Source organism: Lucilia sericata, unplaced genomic scaffold (assembly GCF_015586225.1).
Source record: "Lucilia sericata isolate MDLA Ls3-8-SP2 unplaced genomic scaffold, ASM1558622v1 Contig000737F_arrow, whole genome shotgun sequence".
Lineage (NCBI taxonomy): Eukaryota > Metazoa > Arthropoda > Insecta > Diptera > Calliphoridae > Lucilia > Lucilia sericata.
The window spans coordinates 68,279-84,937 of NW_023994735.1; the positions used below are offsets into that span (position 1 = coordinate 68,279).

Consider the following 16,659-nt stretch of genomic DNA (forward strand, 5'->3'; position numbering starts at 1 on the left):
AAGAGAGTTCTTAAGGATAACTAGAGCAGAGTATGTTTAATGAGAGAGGCCTTATGTGAGCATAATAAGAGTATAATGTTAGTTTTTTTTTTGTATCCCTACAATAAACTAAACTCTATATTATTTTTGTGTGTCATCACTGGGTTATGTGTGATATTTCAATTGGAACATCATTATTATGATATCATACAACTCGTCATCACCATCATCGTTCTCATCAACATCATCATCGACTTCTTTAACAGCAACAATAATACAGCTCTATATAGTGTTTTTTTCTTCTGTTGATGTTGTTGTTGTTGTTTTTTGTTAAATAGCAGCCAGCTAAACCAACAGCAACAGAAGTACGAGTAAAGTAGAGTAGAGTAGTTGTAGCAGTTGTAGGAAAAAATCCCAACAAGAAGAACAAGATAACGGACGACTACAACGACGGAGTTGTGCTGTTTTGTGCTGGCTATAGCTTGGATTGCTTTTCCATTATTATCATCATTTAATACAAAAGAGTGAGTGAGTGTATTGCGTGTTTTGATGTAGCACTTGGCGTGTTGTGTTGTGATATTAGTCTTTGTTAGGCGGTCTTTGTGTCAACAACGTGTTGCTCGGCATTCTTTAAAAAAAAATTATTTAAAACAACTACAACAATAACTGGAAGAAAAAAAACTCCAGCAAAATTTTCAACCAAAAGGATATTTGAAAAAAATAAGAAAAAATGTTCACACTGTGTAGTGACAAAATAATAAACGTGCTGATTTTTTATTAAAAAAAAAATTATGGAAATTTTGCTGTTTTAGCAAATGTTTAAATTGGTTAAAAACAAAATAATTTTCTTAAATTAAAATTTAATTTGTGCTAAAAGCAAAAGTTATATACAGAAAAAGCAACAAGTTTTTTTATTTTTGCTGCAATTTAAATGATAATTTTTTTATGAAAAATTATAAAAACTTTTAACATTTATTTACTTGTATAATTTAAAAAAGGATTAATGTAAAAAAAAAAAACTTAACAAAGAAAAATTTTAATCGCTTATAATGCAATTTTAATTGACCTGTATAAATATAATGTGTATCAAGCTTTTTTTCTTTTGATAAAAAAAATCCTATTAAACGAGCAAATGATATAGTGAAAACTTTTTGTGCAAAAATTATTAAATCTTGTTTTAAATAATAATAATAAAAAACCTATTCACATACATACATAAAATTTAATATAAAAATTACCTTTAGAAAAAAAAAAATTCACATATATATATTTTTATAAATCATAAAAGAAAATTTTTAAAACATAAAAGAAGTGCAAACAAAAATATAAAAAATAAAAATTGACAAAAAGTGTTTAATTTAAGCTGAAAGCAAAATAAATAATAAATAAATAGTTTTAAACAAGTAAGTTTTTTTTTGACGTCATTAATACCTAAAATAAATAAAAGTTTTATTTTTGTTAATTCCATGTCTATTGTTTTAAAAATTTAATAAAGTTGTGAGAATAAAATGTTAAAAACAGTTTATAGTGGTTATTTAATTCCTGTACAAGTTTTTCAAATATTATAATTTTTTATGGTTAATAAACCTGGACATTGAAGATGGTTTGTTGTTTTAGGGGACAACCAGTAGTATTATTAATAAATTCTTAATAATTTCCATTAATTATGGATTTAACTTTGGTAATTTGTAAAGTTTAAAATTAGTAAAAAACAAAGTTTGCCTCATGAAAAGTTAAACTAATGATTTCGAATTAAATTTTAAATTTTATACAATTTTTTATAACATTTAAAATTTGTCACATTTATCTAAAGCAATAGAATCATATACATAATCATTTATCGAAGTTTTATAGAACAAATTTTTTATAAAAATTTCTTATATTAATTATTTTTGTAAATTTTAACACCGTGCAACAGTCATTATCACTGAAGAAAAGAACTATGTCTACACAAAACTATGGACCATTTGTATTAACTCTGTGTACTTAGTTTTTCATAAGCAGTTCCTCCGGTAGGTTAGTGGTCTGGTATACCGGAGGTGGTGGGTTCGATTCCCACCTGAGGCACAGGTTAAGGAGCGCTCAACAGGCCCAATAGAGGCCTAGGTGTATTTCTTCGGATTTGATGTATATATGTACTTCCTTCTTTCAAACTCCTTATGCCCCTTTAAAAGAACCTTAAAGTTTAAAGGACATACGATTTCAAAACATGGAATTTCAAATTTATATAAAAAATTTGTTATTAATACCAAATGAAACTGACAAAATCTCTTCTGCAAAATAATATTATCTATTTCAATTAATCATGATTAGAAAAGAAAAGGGAACTTAAAGAAAATTTAACACAAAAAAGTTTTATTTTAAAATGTTTATTTCGAAAATGAGACCTTTTTTAAATTTAATTTCTTTTTAGATTTTTTTGTTTAAGTGAGTAAAATAAATAATACATATAGAATGTAGAGATTCCCAGCTCTCATTTGATATCAATATTAGCTTAATACAACACATACTATTAAAAATATTTGTTTGCAATTGTTAGTCCTTTGCACCTTGGAGTCCTTTTATAAGGACATAAGAGCTGATTATAAAAAACTGAGTATGCAGACTCTAGGTTCCTTTGCATATCAGCTTTTCTATGACTGAAAGCTTTTTTTTTAAATTATTACAGGTTGTTATAAATAAAACTCCAATTCCTGAAATATGTATTTTAGTAAAAGTTTGGTGATGAAAATTTGCCGGTTTTTTATTCAAGTGCAAAAATAAATTAGTATATAAAATTTGATTTGAGTTTGATCAAAGTAATATATATTTTTAACAAGAAAATTTCTATATATTTAATAATACAACGAGATCTTTTGCTATTGTAAGCTGGTTTTTTAACAGGGAAAATTTTATGAATTCTGGCATTCGATTTTGAAAATCATAGGAGCTAATGATGTGTCATAAAGCGGAACATTTCTTAAAAGAAATTATAAATTTTGTAGACTTTTATTGTATTAGTTTCTTTTCTCTATGTAAAGTGAAATTGTTTGAAATAAGGATAAATAAGGAATTAAAGGATTCAATAAATAAAGACTTTAAAAAAAGTTCGAAACTTTTTACAAAACCAAATACAAATTTTAAATGGTTTTACTAAATATCAAAATATTACTTTCTTATGATGAGAAGTGAAGCATTAATTCAGAAGCTTATTAATTCTTTACTACTGATTGATAACCGGCTGATAATAGGCAAGATTTCACAGCTTCCACTTACGTCCACCTGTTGATACGCTTTGAATATATACTAGCTGAAATATATTAAAAACGATGACATCGAAAAATTAAATTTGGAAAAAAGATTGAGTAGTGAGGACATGGGTTAAAGCAAAATTTTTAATATTTCAGAAAAGTGACAGTACAGACATAGTATTAGGGTAATGACCAGGGAATGCTCTAGCGTTTTAAGCGCATTGAATAAGTAGTAAAAAAACTAACTGCCATATTCATAAACATTTATCAAAGGTTTATTGAAAAAATTTTATTTATAAACCTTTGATAAAAGTTTATGAATAATACTCTAAAAAATGCTCTTAAAATTTAAAAAAAATATGCCATAAAAAGAAAAGTGTTTTTTATTTTTTAACATTGAAAAGCTCAAATAGACCGAAAATGTAATGAAATAATCAATATTTAATTTCATATTTCATCCTATAACATTTCTTTTTGGTTATTAATGGATCTCGTAGTTCGAAGAACTAGTTTAATAGAATTCCGTTTTACGTTTAGATAACCATTAGATAACATGAAGCCACAATTGGTCCCCAAAAAAACGAACAAATTTTAAACGAAAAAGATTTACACATTTCTTCCAATTTCTAAACTAACATTTTAATCGGTGTTGTCATATTTAATAGTTAGTCTCATCATTCATTAGTTTCATGAAAGCCAAAGTAAAGGGTTTTATGTCCGAATGTTTTATCGAATAAAAAGCCATAAATCGGCTCAGAATTACATTCTGATGATCCCCATATTCTATTAGATATTAAATCGGTACATTAATATCCAAGATGTGATCAAATTTCCGAAAAACCTAGAAAAATAGAACAAGTTTGAACACGTATAGTGCGAGAACTTTTTTGACAGCAGCAATTGTTTTTCGTAATTTTTTTTTTTTTGGCCTCTTTGATTAACGGATGTACATATTATTGAATATTTGCAAAAACAAAAAATAAAAGGTCATAAAAAGTCATATTTTTTAAAGATAAATTTCCCTGCTCTGTAAAACCGGTACTAAATTTTTATTTATTTAAAATTTTTAATTTTTTATAAAAGGTCTTAATGTTTAGTTTTTTGAATTTCTTTCATTTTTACAATCAAAAATTTTTTTCTGGACTTGTAGCCAATGAGTCGTCAGTCTTTGCTGTACCACTGTATTTTAAGGGATCTCAACAATAACTTATAATAAAAAGCAATGAGATAAAAATCTAAAAAGCCTTTTTTCAATACTTATTCACCACCATTTTAACTCATTATTTTAAAGCTGTGAAACAATTGGAGACAAGTACTTACAATGTTTGCTTACTAATAACTACTTAAATAAGTTCTTACAAATATGGAATACAAAAGTTGTTTTTTTACTTGCAAAAAAACTGCTCACACAAAATACGAACGTGGGCCTCTTGTTCGTTAGTTCGCTGTCGTACTCACAACACCACTACTTAGTTATTTTATTGTGGTTTTCACACAGAAAAAACTATTTTCTTTCTGTTTGTGTAAAATATAAACGGCAAAATTCAAAGTAAAGAACTTACGTATCTCATTATATGTAATGCATTAAAAGAGTACTTAAAAGTAATATAAAAGTAATAAAAAAAATTAAAAGTAAGTTGTTCTTTAAGTACAAGTCATTATTGAGTTTTTGTTGGGTACCTAATGAAAAAAGTTCGTATTTTCGGACAATATTTTCACATCTACTTTATTAATAGGCAGGTATTGCTGATTTTGAATCCTATTTATTGAATATTTGGATCCCGATGATGAACACCTCAAATGCTGTTCAGAATATTGATTTCAACAAACAAACAGAAAGACAGATAGAAGGACGGACAGACAAACAGACGAGTCTGTTTAAAAATGTCAACTACGGTACAGTTCTATAGAACAAATAGGGGTCTCTATAAGTCTATATATATTGTATAATTTTGCTGTAAATTTCTATGAGAAAAAAAACTGCTAATTTTAATTAAAATACAAATTCATTTGTATTAAAAAATGTTCTAACTTTTCGTTTTAAAATATTCAATTACAAAGTAATCAAATTCTTTGAACGTTTTTTTTTTAACAATTTCTAAAACAAAGTCATAAATTTATTTTCATATTAAAGGTGACAAGTGATTCCTGTTAAAGTATTTTACAAAATTGTTAAAATCGTTTTTCAAGGTAAAGAGATTAAAACAATATTTTGCTTAACAGTTGATTTTTGGGAATTAATATTCGTGGAAATTATTGCAAATATATTTTCTATAATTATTTTAAGATTAAAAAATTTATTTTAGTTATCAAAGAATTGTTAGTTAATATGTGGGGAAGTAAATAATTGAAATTTATATTTTGTTTTTTTAAAAAAATTTAAGCTTCTTTAAGCCATTTGAACACAAAACCAAAAATTAAATACATATTTTCAAATCATATTGATTTTACTTAGTTTCCTGAATTTTCTGGCAAATTATTAAAAACTTATTTATTTATTAAAAATTCCTGCATTAAACAAGAATAATAAGATTTCCTCTTTTTAAATAGTAACAAATTTTAAGAATTTGTTTATTAAACAAATTCCTAGAAACAACAAAAAAATACACATTTATTTATTCTAATAAGATTTTGCATTTTTAATTTCTTATAAACCAAATACCAGAAACTTATAAAATTGTTAAAATATAAAAAAGCCATATTTTCTTTTACAAATAAACTAAATAAAATTTAATTTGCTGAAGATTACAGAAAATTCTTTATTTTCTATAAATTGTGTAAAAAAACAGGACGAGAATATTAAGAATTTAAAAAAAAAAAAACATCCTTTGTATAGTTTGTGCACATAAAACAAACAAAAACAAGTAAGAAAGTATAATCGGGCGTGGCCGACCATATGATACCCTACACCAGTTATGAATATTAAATGTGATTTATTTTTCATAATAAAGCATTTATCTTCAATATTCCCTTGTTCCGATACATTTAAGCAATTCATGGATTAAAAACTAATTTTCTGAAAGAGGCTTTATATGGGGGCTAGGGGCAAATATGGACCAAGCCCGATAAAATTTTGTGAATATATTTATATTTACATAATATTTTATTGTGCTGAATTTCAACGGGATATTTGTGTTTATAAGTTAATTTGGGACATTCAAGCAATTTTCTGAAGGGGACTTTGTATGGGAGCTAGGGTCAAATGGGGCCCGATCTTTATGAAATTTGGCAGGGTCATCAAGACTTCTATAAAACTTAGTTGTGCTGTATTTTATGAGCTCAGAAGCCCTTTTCGGGGGGTTCTGTTCTATGGGGGCTAGGTGAAATAATGAACCCATTTTAACCATTTTCAATAGGCTTCGTCCTTGGGTTAAATAAAACGTGCGTGCCAAATTTCATCCAATTATCTTGAAAATTGCGACCTGTAACTTGCGCACAAGGTTTACATGGACAGCCAGCCAGCCAGACGGACGGACAGACGGACATAGCTTAATCGACTCAGAAAACGATTCTAAGCCGATTGGTATACTTTAAGGTATGTCTAGGACGAATATTTTTGTATGTTACAAACATCAGCACAAATCCAATATACCCTCCCCACTAAAGTGGTGTAGGGTATAAATAGTCTAGAAATAAATATAAAGGTAATAAACTCAATTCTATTTATTATGGTTTTTAGGTATTTAAATGTTCATAAAATTCAAGGCAATTTAATGGACAACAACAAAAACTAATCCTATAAAAATAAATTTTATAAAAATTTAAATAACTATAAACAAAATATTGATTGTAAGCATTTGTGAAAAATTTTTGGGGATTATTTTAAACGATTGATTTTATAAAAAAAAATCAAGCTAAAAATTAAAAAAAGATATTTTAAAAAGAGATTAAGTCCATTTTTTTTCCGCCCATAACAAAACTTATTAGAGGTGGATTTTGGTTAAAGAATTCAAGAAAATTTAAATATTCATGAAAAATTGCAATTTCTCAAACTCTTATTACTGCTATTAATTACATTTTATAACTTAAATACATACATTTTTATATTATTTCATTTATATATTTCAATTAATGAAAACAAATACTTAAATAACCATAAATAAAAGTAAAATAATAGCCTTTCAATTATTTACACAAATACACATAAGTTTATAAATATACAGTTTTTATCGTATAAATTTTCTTCCCCCAACAATTTAAAGAAATACACACCTTTCTTTTCCCTTTTAACCTCAGACAACAAAATTTACTTGGTTGTAATATAATACAACTTGTAAGTTAAACTTTAAGTATTTTAAAATAAAAACACTCTTACAACACTTACTATAAATACATACTATACTTGCAACATATTGTTGCACATAAACAAATATTTGTAAAATACAAAGACCAATAAACAATTTGCACAAAAACTCAAGTTCAGTTTGGCAAATAAAATACAAACGGACGGACGGACACACAGACAGACAGACAAAAACAACAAGTTGAAAACTGAAAAAGAGGTGAACGTCAATTGATTGTAATTTGATTACTTGTTTAAAATAAATAAGTAAATACACACAAAATAAATACTACTTTTCTTGTTCGGAACTGTATAGCAAGTTGTGTACTTTTCTGTGTGAATGAATAACTAAATACCAGAATTGTGTAGTACCAGTAACTAATTTAGTTAAATATTTAAATAATTGGCTACAATGTCTACTTGTGTGTATGTAGGTGTATTTGTATAATGGGTGAAAGTCGACTGGGGAAGATCAGGACTATAACGATAAGTTAGAATAGGACAGCCGGACAATAAGTACTTAATAGAATTGAAGTGCATAAATGTGGAGAAATATAATTAGCAAGTATATACTTATGTAAATAGCATTTGTTAGCTTAAGAATATTTAAGCATTTTAAGAGTTAATTTATAACAAATGAATTATTACCATAACTTTCGAGTATAAGGGAATTATTGTTAATATTTTACAGGAAATGTGAAAACAGAAAATATTATTTTATTTGAAAACACACCAACATGTTCAGTTCTAGTTTAGTTCTAGTTTAGTTCTAGTTCAGTTATAGTTCTAGTTCAGTTCTAGTTCAGTTCTAGTTCAGTTCTAGTTCAGTTCTAGTCAGTTTAATTCAGTTCTAGTTCAGTTCTAGTTCAGTTCTAGTTCAGTTCGAGTTCAGTTCAGTTCAGTTACTAGTTCAGTTCTAGTTCAGTTCTAGTTCAGTTCTAGGTTCAGTTCTAGTTCAGTTCTAGTTCAGTTCTAGTTCAGTTCTAGTTCAGTTCTAGTTCAGTTCTAGTTCAGTTCTAGTTCAGTTCTAGTTCAGTTCTAGTCAAGTTCTAGTTCAGTTCTAGTTCAGTTCTAGTTCAGTTCTAGTTCAGTTCTAGTTCAGTTCTAGTTCAGTTCTAGTTCAGTTCTAGTTCAGTTCTAGTTCAGTTCTAGTTCAGTTCTAGTTCAGTTCTAGTTCAGTTCTAGTTCAGTTCTAGTTCAGTTCTAGTTCAGTTCTAGTAGTTCTAGTCATTCTAGTTCAGTTCTAGTTCAGTTCTAGTTCAGTTCTAGTTCAGTTCTAGTTCAGTTCTAGTTCAGTTCTAGTTCAGTTCTGTTCAGTTCTAGTTCAGTTCTAGTCAGTTCTAGTTCAGTTCTAGTTCAGTTCTAGGTTCAGTTCTAGTTCAGTTCTAGTTCAGTTCTAGTTCAGTTCTAGTTCAGTTCTAGTTCAGTTCTAGTTCAGTTCTAGTTCAGTTCTAGTTCAGTTCTAGTTCAGTTCTAGTTCAGTTCTAGTTCAGTTCTAGTTCAGTTCTAGTTCAGTTCTAGTTCAGTTCTAGTTCAGTTCTAGTTCAGTTCTAGTTCAGTTCTAGTTCAGTTCTAGTTCAGTTCTAGTTTCAGTTCTAGTTCAGTTCTAGTTCAGTTCTAGTTCAGTTCTAGTTCAGTTCTAGTTCAGTTCAGTTCAGTTCTAGTTCAGTTCTAGTTCAGTTCTAGTTCAGTTCTAGTTCAGTTCTAGTTCAGTTCTAGTTCAGTTCTAGTTCAGTTCTAGTTCAGTTCTAGTTCAGTTCTAGTTCAGTTTCTAGTTCAGTTCTAGTTCAGTTCTAGTTCAGTTCTAGTTCAGTTCTAGTTCAGTTCTAGTTCAGTTCTAGTTCAGTTCTAGTTCAGTTCTAGTTCAGTTCTAGTTTCAGTTCTAGTTCAGTTCTAGTTCAGTTCTAGTTCAGTTCTAGTTCAGTTCTAGTTCAGTTCTAGTTCAGTTCTAGTTCAGTTCTAGTTCAGTTCTAGTTCAGTTCTAGTTCAGTTCTAGTTCAGTTCTAGTTCAGTTCTAGTTCAGTTCTAGTTCAGTTCTAGTTCATTCTAGTTCAGTTCTAGTTCAGTTCTAGTTCAGTTCTAGTTCAGTTCTAGTTCAGTTCTAGTTCAGTTCTAGTTCAGTTCTAGTTCAGTTCTAGTTAAGTTCTAGTTCAGTTCTAGTTCAGTTCTAGTTCAGTTCTAGTTCAGTTCTAGTTCAGTTCTAGTTCAGTTCTAGTTCAGTTCTAGTTCAGTTCTAGTTCAGTTCTAGTTCAGTTCTAGTTCAGTTCTAGTTCAGTTCTAGTTCAGTTCTAGTTCAGTTCTAGTTCAGTTCTAGTTCAGTTCTAGTTCAGTTCTAGTTCAGTTCTAGTTCAGTTCTAGTTCAGTTCTAGTTCAGTTCTAGTTCAGTTCTAGTTCAGTTCTTATTCAGCTTAAGTCCTTTTAAGCCGATCATAGAAAATAGACAAATGGTTTCCAGCTAATTTAAAATATTTTCCACTTTTTAAAAATTTCATCGATGAGAGTATTTTGGAATTATATTTTCTTGGTATGGCATCAGCTCGCTAGCACTTTATTTGAACTGTATTTACAAAATCTTTAAAAAACTTTTAATACCCTACTGGGAAAAATAGGGCAAAGTAAGTATGAAAAGAAATTAAACCACAATGCTGAATGTACACCTACAAACTTATACAAATACTTTAGAAAACATTCACATAAAATTCGAAAAAAAAACAAATACCAAAAAATAAAATTGCAAGAAAAATAAAAATACGAAAAATACTAAAGGCAAAATACTAAAGAGAAAAAACTATCATTCCTATCAACCAAATAACCACAAACCAACAGACAGCAAGTCATTCTGTTTCTGAAACAAATTAAAAATATAACAAAATTTATACTACATACATACATATACATACATATATGAATGTATGTGTGAGTGTGTGCGTAATGTATATGTGCAAATGTACTTCTGTTCCTTTTTATATAAAAAGTAAAATAACGAATGAAAATCTGTGAAAAAGTATTTCTGTGTTATTTTATTTCCTCATAACCACCTTCCATCTCCCCAAAGGATGAAATTCTTTTATGCTACAGCACCTTTTCTCTCTGGTATAAAATACACAGGTTCTATGTTTATTTATTTTTATATTCTGAGAGTATTTGTTTATATTTGGTGTCGAATTTATATGTGAAACTATTAAGAAATTAAAGAATTTTTTTCTTTCGAAAGTACTTAAGTATTTAAGAATTGTTTCAAATTACATGAATTGTTCCGATGTAAACATTTGTATATTTTGAATTTGGAATAAATTCAGGATTTTTCGAAATCTTAGTTGTATAAAATAATTAAAATGTTATAGTTTTTTAATCAAATGTTTCCATGTAATGAAAGTTTTATCTCTAGAGTCAAATATTTCATGTCGCACCAGAAAGTCCAATGGGCCTTTTGGCTTGGATTCAACCATTTGCTAAAATTAAAAAACAAACAAAAAAATCTAAAAACAATGTATATTGGTAAATGTAAGAATTTCTCCCCCTTTACTCGTTTGCATCTTTACATTGCATGCGCAAATGAATGCAAAGCTTTCAAGGGATTTAAAATCATGTTAGACAAAATGATAAAATTCTAATAGACAAAAGAGAAAAAATAAAAATTAAAAAAAAAACAAAGCTTAAAAAATCGCTGGCATTTTTATATTTAAAATACTAACAAACATACTTACAACCACAATGTAAATGGAAACCGAGGTAAATTTACACGATTAAAGCGGATAGATAAATGTACTGAAAAAAAAAAAATTAAATACAATACAATGCAAATAACGATATAAATAAACATGTACAACTGATTTTAATTAAAATATCCTGGAAAAAATTTCAACTACATAGAAGTCTTGTGTTTTAGTTTAAATTTAATTCAACTTCAGTTCTAGTTCAGTTTCCGGATCAGTTCTAGTTCAGTTCTAGTTCAGTTCTAGTTCAGTTCTAGTTCAGTTCTAGTTCAGTTCTAGTTCAGTTCTAGTTCAGTTCTAGTTCAGTTCTAGTTCAGTTCTAGTTCAGTTCTAGTTCAGTTCTAGTTCAGTTCTAGTCAGTTCTAGTTCAGTTCTAGTTCAGTTCTAGGTCAGTTCTAGTTCAGTTCTAGTTCTAGTTCTAGTTCTAGTTCTAGTTCTATTCAGTTCTAGTTCAGTTCTAGTTCAGTTCTAGTTCAGTTCTAGTTCAGTTCTAGTTCAGTTCTAGTTCAGTTCTAGTTCAGTTCTAGTTTCAGTTCTAGTTCAGTTCTAGTTCAGTTTCTAGTCTAGTTCAGTTCTAGTTCATTCTAGTTCGAGTTCAGTTCTAGTTCTTAGTTCAGTTCTAGTTCTAGTTCAGTTCTAGTTCAGTTCTAGTTCAGTTCTAGTTCAGTTCTAGTTCAGTTCTAGTTCAGTTCTAGTTCAGTTCTAGTTCAGTTCTAGTTCAGTTCTAGTTCAGTTCTAGTTCAGTTCTAGTTCAGTTCTAGTTCAGTTCTAGTTCAGTTCTAGTTCAGTTCTAGTTCAGTTCTAGTTCAGTTCTAGTTCAGTTCTAGTTCAGTTCTAGTTCAGTTCTAGTTCAGTTCTAGTTCAGTTCTAGTTCAGTTCTAGTTCAGTTCTAGTTCAGTTCTAGTTCAGTTCTAGTTCAGTTCTAGTTCAGTTCTAGTTCAGTTCTAGTTCAGTTCTAGTTCAGTTCTAGTTCAGTTCTAGTTCAGTTCTAGTTCAGTTCTAGTTCAGTTCTAGTTCAGTTCTAGTTCAGTTCTAGTTCAGTTCTAGTTCAGTTCTAGTTCAGTTCTAGTTCAGTTCTAGTTCAGTTCTAGTTCAGTTCTAGTTCAGTTCTAGTTCAGTTCTAGTTCAGTTCTAGTTCAGTTCCAGTTCAGTTCTAGTTCAGTTCTAGTTCAGTTCTAGTTCAGTTCTAGTTCAGTTCTAGTTCAGTTCGAGTTCAGTTCTAGTTCAGTTCGAGTTCAGTTCTAGTTCAGTTCTAGCTCAGTTCTAGTTCAGTTCTAGTTCAGTTCTAGTTCAGTTCTAGTTCAGTTCTAGTTCAGTTCTAGTTCAGTTCTAGTTCAGTTCTTAGTTCAGTTCTAGTTCAGTTCTAGTTCAGTTCTAGTTCAGTTCTAGTTCAGTTCTAGTTCAGTTCTAGTTCAGTTCTAGTTCAGTTCTAGTTCAGTTCTAGTTCAGTTCTAGTTCAGTTCTAGTTCAGTTCTAGTTCAGTTCTAGTTCAGTTCTAGTTCAGTTCTAGTTCAGTTCTAGTTCAGTTCTAGTTCAGTTCTAGTTCAGTTCTAGTTCAGTTCTAGTTCAGTTCTAGTTCAGTTCTAGTTCAGTTCTAGTTCAGTTCTAGTTCAGTTCTAGTTCAGTTCTAGTTCAGTTCTAGTTCAGTTCTAGTTCGGTTCTAGTTCAGTTCTAGTTCGGTTAGTTCAGTTCTAGTTCAGTTCTAGTTCAGTTCTAGTTCAGTTCTAGTTCAGTTCTAGTTCAGTTCTAGTTCAGTTCTAGTTCAGTTCTAGTTCAGTTCTAGTTCAGTTCTAGTTCAGTTCTAGTTCAGTTCTAGTTCAGTTCTAGTTCAGTTCTAGTTCAGTTCTAGTTCAGTTCTAGTTCAGTTCTAGTTCAGTTCTAGTTCAGTTCTAGTTCAGTTCTAGTTCAGTTCTAGTTCAGTTCTAGTTCAGTTCTAGTTCAGTTCTAGTTCAGTTCTAGTTCAGTTCTAGTTCAGTTCTAGTTCAGTTCTAGTTCAGTTCTAGTTCAGTTCTAGTTCAGTTCTAGTTCAGTTCTAGTTCAGTTCTAGTTCAGTTCAGTTCAGTAGTTCAGTTCTAGTTCAGTTCTAGTTCAGTTCTAGTTCAGTTCTAGTTCAGTTCTAGTTCAGTTCTAGTTCAGTTCTAGTTCAGTTCTAGTTCAGTTCTAGTTCAGTTCTAGTTCAGTTCTAGTTCACTTCTAGTTCAGTTTAGTTCAGTTCTAGTTCAGTTCTAGTTCAGTTCTAGTTCAGTTCTAGTTCAGTTCTAGTTCAGTTCTAGTTCAGTTCTAGTTCAGTTCTAGTTCAGTTCTAGTTCAGTTCTAGTTCAGTTCTAGTTCAGTTCTAGTTCAGTTCTAGTTCAGTTCTAGTTCAGTTCTAGTTCAGTTCTAGTTCAGTTCTAGTTCAGTTCTAGTTCAGTTCTAGTTCAGTTCTAGTTCAGTTCTAGTTCAGTTCTAGTTCAGTTCTAGTTCAGTTCTAGTTCAGTTCTAGTTCAGTTCTAGTTCAGTTCTAGTTCAGTTCTAGTTCAGTTCTAGTTCAGTTCTAGTTCAGTTCTAGTTCAGTTCTAGTTCAGTTCTAGTTCAGTTCTAGTTCAGTTCTAGTTCAGTTCTAGTTCAGTTCTAGTTCAGTTCTAGTTCAGTTCTAGTTCAGTTCTAGTTCAGTTCTAGTTCAGTTCTAGTTCAGTTCTAGTTCAGTTCTAGTTCAGTTCTAGTTCAGTTCTAGTTCAGTTCTAGTTCAGTTCTAGTACAGTTCTACTTCAGTTCCAGTTCAATTTTGGTTCAGTTCTAGTTCTTAAATTTTCTTTTTGTTCCAGTTTTATTCTAGTTCTTCCAAAGCTCAACTTATGTTCCTATTGATATTTGTCTGCTCAAAATTACAAATTTCGTATAATCACTCGATCAAATTTTCTATGAATTTCTCAACTACATACATATATACAAATATTATATCCTAGAAAAACAAAAAACGATTTCCATTATTTAATGCTCAAAAGAAAATTTTTTGGTTTTTTTTGCAACAGTTTCCCTGAAAGCTTAGTTGAACACTTTTTTAAAACTTTAAGGCCATAATTTAATTAGTTTTTAACCACTTGTGGTTTAAACGAATTAGATGACTCATAAATTTTCTAGTAGTGTGTAATAAATTTTAAACAAAATATGTATTTTAGACCAAAAATATACAAAAAAACAACTTAGTAAAAGAGTATTAAAAATAAAAAATTAAAGGAAAACATCATCAACAGCAGCAACATTGAGAGTTGACTAGAAGGTCATAAAATTGTTAAACTTTTTATTTTATATCACTGTTGAGAGTGATGATGATACACTTTGGTTAAAAAAGAGAATGAACGTACATATGTATGTGTATGCGATAACAACAACAACAAAAAATCCTTACAAACATATATTTTATCACGTATTCATACACGCTTGTTTGTGTATGTACATTAAAAACGGCAAAAAACTGAAAATCAGAGAAAAAAATAATGAAATGAGAAGGTTCATTATAACACATGTTTGCATAAGTACACGGTGAGAAAATATATTTTGGTGTAGAAAATATATACATATTAACGTAAATTTTTCAAAATTTCAAATAATTTCAGTCGACAGGAATTCGTCTAGTTCCATGTATAATAAAAGTTTGTTATATAAAAATTAGATTAAAATTTTGTACAGTTTTAAACTGTTAAGTTTTTTTTTCCTTATGGTTTTTTATAGTGTATATTATAATTAATTGTTTGTCAAAGTTTGTTAGCAATTAAAGTTTTTTTTTATAATTTTCAGTTTATTTATATAATTCTTTGATAAGTTGACAGAAACGTTCACACAAAAAAGACTACATAAATACTTTCGTTTAAAAAGTGCCATATATTTTTTTTAATTACATGTTTGCTTAATTGCAAAGGTTGATCAGGGCATTTTATTCCAAGAGGTGTACGAATTTTACATTACAGTTTAGTTCCAACTTATTTCTACTTAGTTCAGTTCTGGTTCTAGTTCAGTTCTTGTTCAGTTCTAGTTCAGTTCTAGTTCAGTTCTAGTTCAGTTCTAGTTCAGTTCTAGTTCAGTTCTAGTTCAGTTCTAGTTCAGTCTAGTCAGTTCTAGTTCAGTTCTAGTTCAGTTCTAGTTCAGTCTAGTTCAGTTCTAGTTCAGTTCTAGTTCAGTTCTAGTTCAGTTCTAGTTCAGTTCTAGTTCAGTTCTAGTTCAGTTCAGTTCAGTTCTAGTTCAGTTCTAGTTCAGTTCTAGTTCAGTTCTAGTTCAGTTCTAGTTCAGTTCTAGTTCAGTTCTAGTTCAGTTCTAGTTCAGTTCTAGTTCAGTTCTAGTTCAGTTCTAGTTCAGTTCTAGTTCAGTTCTAGTTCAGTTCTAGTTCAGTTCTAGTTCAGTTCTAGTTCAGTTCTAGTTCAGTTCTAGTTCAGTTCTAGTTCAGTTCTAGTTCAGTTCTAGTTCAGTTCTAGTTCAGTTCTAGTTCAGTTCTAGTTCAGTTCTAGTTCAGTTCTAGTTCAGTTCTAGTTCAGTTCTAGTTCAGTTCTAGTTCAGTTCTAGTCAGTTCTAGTTCAGTTCTAGTTCAGTTCTAGTTCAGTTCTAGTTCAGTTCTAGTTTCTAGTTCAGTTCTAGTTCAGTTCTAGTTCAGGTCAAGTTTAGATCTAGGTCAGTTCTAGTTCTTATGCAATACATTTTGTGGTTTGTGTATACTACCAAATTGACAATTTCTTAATGACCAATCTCACATTTAGCCCATTAGCAATTAAATCGTAAGTCTATTTCTGTAATTAATTTCAATCACTTTTAACTCTTTTTTTACACAAAATCACTGAAATTATTTACAGATTAATTTAGCTGAACCCGCGTTATAAAAATCTATGTCAATTTAAAAAGTTTTTTTCAACGTGTACGTATACACTTGATTAAAAAGGAAAAACTGAAAAAATAATAAATACTAAAAACACAGCGGATGTTAACCCTTATATAATATATTTTAATACTTTTAGGAGGGAAATTTTAATGACACCACAACGTACCAAACACGTACTTATAACTACTGCTACACATTCATAAAGCAAAATATACATACCATATCGTACTTACTTACTAATACACATGCTAAACACATGAGTACAAGTCATTTAATATGACTTGTAATAATTAAGATGAAAAAAGAATTATTAAACATAATATATAAAAAATACATAAATAAAATTAAACAAAATGTATGTAGAAAAAAACAAACATACATTTACTTTTATATACATATTTTCTATTTACCACAAATTTATTAAAATTTTTTACAAGCGAAAAATAGAAAAAAACAAAACGCGAAATCGTGGAAAAACTTGAGCTGACAAGAACACTCATATTCCCATATACATATGTACGTCTGTATGTAGAAACGTTCATAGTAATGAAAAGCTAAAATAAAATGCATTTAAAAATGTACTTGAAATAATTGTAGAATTCTTTT

The 16,659-nt window shown here is 29.1% G+C and overlaps 1 protein-coding gene across 1 annotated transcript in view; it reads left to right on the forward strand.

The window, feature by feature from the left end:
* The first annotated feature begins 392 nt into the window (after positions 1-392).
* The window catches only part of LOC119607723 (connectin), a 115,980-nt gene continuing 99,713 nt past the window's right edge, over positions 393-16,659 (forward strand). The window contains exon 1 of the mRNA XM_037961802.1: positions 393-1,382. The gene's annotated coding sequence lies outside the window, so the exon portion shown is untranslated. The remainder of the gene's footprint in view (positions 1,383-16,659) is intronic.